This window comes from Lygodium microphyllum, chromosome 5, assembly GCF_053477565.2.
Source record: "Lygodium microphyllum isolate KBCC chromosome 5, Lygodium_microphyllum_v1.1.10, whole genome shotgun sequence".
NCBI classification, from domain to species: domain Eukaryota; kingdom Viridiplantae; phylum Streptophyta; class Polypodiopsida; order Schizaeales; family Lygodiaceae; genus Lygodium; species Lygodium microphyllum.
The window spans coordinates 52320612-52326611 of record NC_141139.1 but is presented as its reverse complement, the minus strand read 5'-3'; the positions used below and the strand labels follow the sequence as shown (position 1 = coordinate 52326611).

The 6000-nt window shown below is 43.7% G+C and overlaps 1 pseudogene; it reads right to left on the bottom strand.

The window, feature by feature from the left end:
* Positions 1 to 596: 596 nt before the first annotated feature.
* Positions 597 to 6000, bottom strand: part of LOC148035826 (aspartate aminotransferase, chloroplastic-like) — a 37846-nt pseudogene continuing 32442 nt past the window's right edge.

Sequence of the window (6000 nt, the reverse complement as noted above, 5' to 3'; positions counted from 1 at the left end):
AATCTTTTATTTCTATGCAAATCTCCTATGGAATCCTTTTAAGGGGGGGATGTAAGGATGAAATTTTGGATAAGATAAGGATAAGAAAATATGTGGACAAAAGGATCCCCTTAGAGGACCTAGTGAATTCCCTGAAACTAAAGACTCTTCTGCAAAGTCAGACAAAAAGATGTTAAGGGTTTCTTGAAACCCATCTTTTTCCATCTCTTTGTCTAGTTTGTAACCATTTAGAATATCTTTGCTTTGCACAAGATTTTAAATATCCCTCTTTTCTTCTTTGGGTAATAGTGGATATAGTCCTTGCCAAAGATGATGTAGTCGATGATGGAGTCGAAGTAGAGGACAAAGTAGGAATCGTAGAAGAGGCTGAAATTGATGCTGAAGTATCTCCCATTCTGAATTTTTTTAAAATGTGATGCTTTCACGTTGGGTTCACCAAAGATGTTGAAGGGTTTTCGAAAGCAAAGTTGCGACCACAGAGGTCCTTGAGAAATTCCAAGATAGAAGATCAATCAAGTGAATAAGCAAGATGAGAAAATGATGTCAAGTCTCTGTTTTTATTTCTGCCAATAACTGAGGACGAATAAAAAGCCAAACTAGCTTGCACTAGCAACTTTGGGTGAAGATGTAATGACATTTGTGGCTCCAATCCGCTCAGCATATAATCCAAGGTTCTTACTGTAGGACTGCGAAATAAACAACTCCATCCCACGAGTAGCAAATCGTCTTACGAAACTGGCATCATCATCAAGACTGCCATTGGCAAAGCCCTGATAGGCCACATCAAAGAAATCAGTGTGACCTTTCTCTTGAATAACATCAGCAATGATCTCCTATTGCTCTGGAATAGGATCAATTCCTATGGGATTGTGTGCACAGCCATGCAACAAAATGATTGAACTTGCAGGAGCAACCTTAATATTGGATATCATCCCATCAAAATCTAGACCAACTGTCTTTGGATCAAAGTATCTATACTCTGACCATAGAACACCAGCATCATTCAAAATATTCTTGTGGTTTCTCCAAGTTGGAGAAGAAATAAGCACTTTTGGTCTAGGTAGGTATCATTGGATGAAGGCTGCTGCAAGCTGAAGAGGCCCTGTTCCTGAGAGTGACTGAACTGTAGCCACTCTTCCTTCTTTGATCACTGGATTATTAGCTCCAAGAAGTAACACTGCAGCGACTTTGTTGAAAGTTGTTAACCCCTCAATCGGAAGATATTCTTTGTTCTCACCCTTCTCTAACATAAGCTTTTTTGCCTTCTTCACAACATTCAGAACATAAGGCTGCAGGTCCTCTGTCCTGTAAGCTCCCACCTCTAAATTTAGCTTGAAATCGCTTGTGTCCGCTTTGAATGCCTCTCTCTAGTCCTGTTCCTCTTTCCCATCTATAGTGGGTGCAGAAACATCTTCAATAGTCTTCACCTCTTTGGTCTTATCAACACCTTCCTTTGCCTCATCCTTCTTCACTTTAGTCGATGGGATGTCAACTACTGGTTCAGGTTCCGACCATCTCTTCATCTTTTATATCCTCTTTCTCTTTGGCCTTCCGTCTAGGCCGCTTTCCACCTGACCCTGTTTCTAGAGTATCAGGAGAAGGCCTTGTCTTCGAGCTAAGCCTTGAAGACCTTCTCGTTGGAGTCTCACCTAAACCCCAATCAAACTCAGATGCAGCTGGACCACTAGGATGTTTTTTTAGATATTGCTCCAGTGCACACTTTGACTTTAATTCCTCTCCATCTGGTGCAACGAAGTAAACGTCTCTTTTGTTGGGTGTCCCCTTCTTTGTAGATGCAATCCTTCTATCCCAGGAACAAGCACCTCTGCTACCTTCCTCTCTCTCTCTCTCCCCCAATGTGGCTCTTCTAATGTCTATCCCCAATCACTCAGCAAGCTGTTGTTTTTTTCTCCCCCCCTTTTGCATACAACATGCATCTTTTCATACAGAAAAGCGGCCCCTCATAGTAGTAGCAGATTCTCGACTCCCACGCGGGGCTTACACAAGATTACCTACCCATTTGTAGACGATAAGTATGAGCAGCAGCTAAAGGATCACTTGCCTTCAGAATCCCTCGACCAACAATAATTATGTCACTGCCCCTTTCTCCAATAACATTTTCTAGAGCATTGTACTGCTGCCCAAGAGAGTCTCCACCACTACCAATTTTGTAATATTTCTACTGAAATATATTACATGCACACGTGAATCGCATGCAATGACAATGCCAGCATTGAATATACGGACGGTGCAATTGTACAATCTCCATTGGCATAAACGAGACCAAAGTCAATGAAACCCGCATATTTTTGTGTGAACCTCCTCTTGGGAGGAGGTCAAGAGGAAATTTATGGATATATGGATTTTTTTAAAAATTTATCCCTTCTTTCCTGTAATATTTTCGTTTGAAATATTACTAGACCAACCTCCCGCACATCGTAAATTCGTGAAAAGATTATATCCATTTTCGGTAGTTGATTTATGATCGTACGCGAGAAAAGGAGTACTCCGCATTGGTAAATCGGGACCGAGGAATCATGACCTCTCCACTGGCAAAACGGGACCAAGGTTTAAATAACCCGCATAACCATAGGTAAACTCCCTCTTGGGAGGAGGTAAAGAGGATAATGTTGGGATAAAATTGTTGCAATTTATTTTTTTTAATATTTACCGTCCCCCAGCCGATGCGTGGCTGAGGGAAGGGGATGGGCTATTATGGCAATTTAAGAGGTGGAGGGGAAGAGGCCATGCGAGGGGCCACATAGGGGGGAGGTCGTCTCTCCCCCCCAAACTATAAAAACACCTTCTAAGGTGTTGAAGGGGGGGAAAAAAAAATGCTGCGACAGGCTGCTTGAGAGGTGAGAGGACAAAGGCGACAAGCTGTGGAGACTATTTGTCATGAAGGAGGAGGTCGGCCGTAGAAGAGGAGAGGGCTATGAGAGAGTAAGAGCGAAAACACTGACGAGGAGAAAAAGGCCGTGAACAATCAGACGCTGTAGATTGGGGAGTAAGGGGAGTGAAGGAGGAAGCCGTGAAGGAAGGCAGCCGTGAAGAGAAGATGGCCGTGAAAGAGGCGGCCATGAAGAGAAGGCAGCCGTGAAGGAGGCGGCCATAAAGAAGGGGTCGTGAAGGAGACGGCCGTGAAGAAGGGGCCGTGAAGGAGAAGGCGACCGTGAAGGAGGGGGGGGGGCCGTGAAGGAAGGCGGCCGTGAAGGAGGGGAGAACCACAATGCCATCCGAGGAGGAGGGCCCTGCCGTGGAGTAGGACCAGAACGCCGTCAAAAGCCTCCCAAATCCTTTATCTCCACGCCACGTAGTTCCCTGAAGCTTCTTAGAAGCTTCTCTAGGAAGCTTCTAAGGGGGCTTCTTTAAGTCCCCCTTCCTATTGGGATCAACCACAAGCCCATATTATCCCCGGGTTTTTTTTAAAAAAAAAAGTCCCTTCCTATCGGATCTCCATAAGACCATTGTACTCCGGGATTTAAGTCCCCTTCCCATAGCATCCACCACAAGCAAATCTTTACCCCCGATTTTAAAGCCTTTTCCATTAGTTTCTCAATAAGCCCATCCCTCCCGGCTTTGAAGCAAAGGAAGCTACTAAAGCCCTAGCCCCGGTTCTTGTAAGAAGAAGAGGAGTTTCTCTAAACCCTTCCCACTCGATTTCCCCCATAAACCCATCTCCAAATTTTCCCCCCACACTCCCTCTCCACAAAGATCTTTATCCCCGGAACTTCTATGAAAGGAAGGAGAAGTTCATAAGTCCCCATTTCCGCAAAGCACATAAAACCATTCCTAGCCGGAATTTCAAGGAGAAGAATCTCTCAAGCCTCTGTTTCCGCAAGGCTTTCGCAAGAACCCTCTCACGAATCCCTCTTTGCCGAAAGAAATAAGGCCCAAGCTCCGAACCCTAAGACCTTCCAAATCCAAATTCCACAAGTCGAGGAGCCATACCTCAAAGGGATTTGCGCGTACAAGGGAGAAGGCCAAAAATCATAAGACTGCGAGCCAAGGAGGATCATCTCCGAATATTCATGTGGATATTTCACCGAACCCACAAGTCCAGGTTTTCTTCCTATTTTTTATTCATGTCAAAGTATTGCAATTATGCATGGTTGATTTATGGAACTAGGATGCACTTTTGCGATTGAAATACTTTGGCTATTTTAAAGGAAGTAACACATGATCGAAGATCGGTCATTTGTATGTTTCAATGGAATGAATGAAAGATGTCTATAGCAAGTTGCTTCAGTGCATTGCAAAGTAATGGATCTAGAACAACTAATGACTATCATTACAAAGTCAAGATTGCGTAATGCTCAATCAGGGCGTACGAATATTTCATTCAAAAATGAAGTTAGGGAAAGGCTGCATGGTTTGTTTAACATAAAAACTTAAAAGCTTAGTAGCATGAGTCGTGAATGCATGCCCTAGTAGGACCAATGGAAGTTATGCGAATTTTATCACGTGCTTGGTCTTAACAAGAAAAATTAGGGATTGCGAATCTAGAGGAAATGAATCGCGTGCTTACATGAATTATGACGTAATGCAACTAGTTTTTCCCCTCTTTGATCAAGACAATATCTTTAGGAATGGCTCGTCCTTGTCGTAAGACAAGTAAATGGGTTTACCCAAAATACCTAAACCGCAAAGGACTTATTTAGGATGGTTAAATCGATACAATATACTCCAAGTGCTAGCTAGGGTTTAGCACATTAAGGACTTGACCTAGTTTCATGCACCTGTTACCAAGACGAACCCTGAAAACAAAGATCCTAACCACATTCATGGAATGTAGGGTACAATTGGACGCTCATGCATAAAACGATCTAAGGTTTCTACCCTAAGGATCACTCGTTCAAATGATGAAACTCGGATTGAGTTGGAATTCCTAGGACCGAACGTTGTTGGCCTAGTGTAATTAGGAATGGGTTGGGTAAGAAGACACCCTAAACCCTGCCTCTCGTCTGGAGATAATTTCGTGACCAGAAAACACCATTCAATGGGTGAAATGATCTCATGGAATAGATGCGACACTTGTGCCATAAGTTGCAACGTCGCATAGACTTGTGGTTAGTTCACAAGAGAGTTTTGCCATTTCTTGAAATGAGGTTGGCAAGTTCTTGCGCAAGTTTAACTTGCAAGAGGATGAGTAGTCATCCTGTTATATCACATTTCTTGGGAAAAATTGCCAAGTAAAGGGAAGTTAGGTACTTTCTTGGAAGCAAATGATCAATAAATAAATTAAAGTGACATGGTCGCCAGGATTTACTGTTAATAAAACCTAAGGTATTGGTTAAGTTGGGTTAACAGGGTATGGCCCTAACCCAAGGACAAAAGGGTGAACAAACAAACCCTTGGGGATCTTGCCAAGTCGCAATTGATCCCGGATCGAATGCTGGATGCATTCGGAGAGAAGGATTCACTCCTTGACAGTTGGCCAAATAAACGACCACTGGAATTGATTGTGCTTGTAACATTGTTTGCATTGTTTGCTCAAAGAACTAAAGGATGAAATGATATCTAATGCTTCAGGTTGAAGGCCTGAAGGGAGAGGCAGCTTCAGTTATCCCCGACTGCCTGCCTGACCCTAACTAAGGGGGTTGTTGACCGTGCCGGGAACGTGGACCGAACCCGCTGCGAGAGGTCTTTCCGTTGAGCTCTACTTGGAGCAGGAGGACGCTTGGGTGCCAGGGGGGGCTCTCGCTGTAAATCCCTCGCCTTCCGGGTCCTGCACAAGAGGCTAACGTGACTCGGGATTGGATCTCGAGGCCCGCATACTAGTCTACGGGCAGAAGCTTGGAATAGTGATCCCTGGCGGATTACTAGATAGCCTTCGGGTAGATTATGGATAAGCCTACGGGCGGAACTCCTTGTATTTCAAAGATAAAATGATGAAATAATAATAAAGAATTTGGCTGATATTGTTTTTCTATGTCACGTGATAAGATTACGTGAAGGAACCAGTGCTTAACAGGAGTAATTAAAGAAGCTGATTGTTAT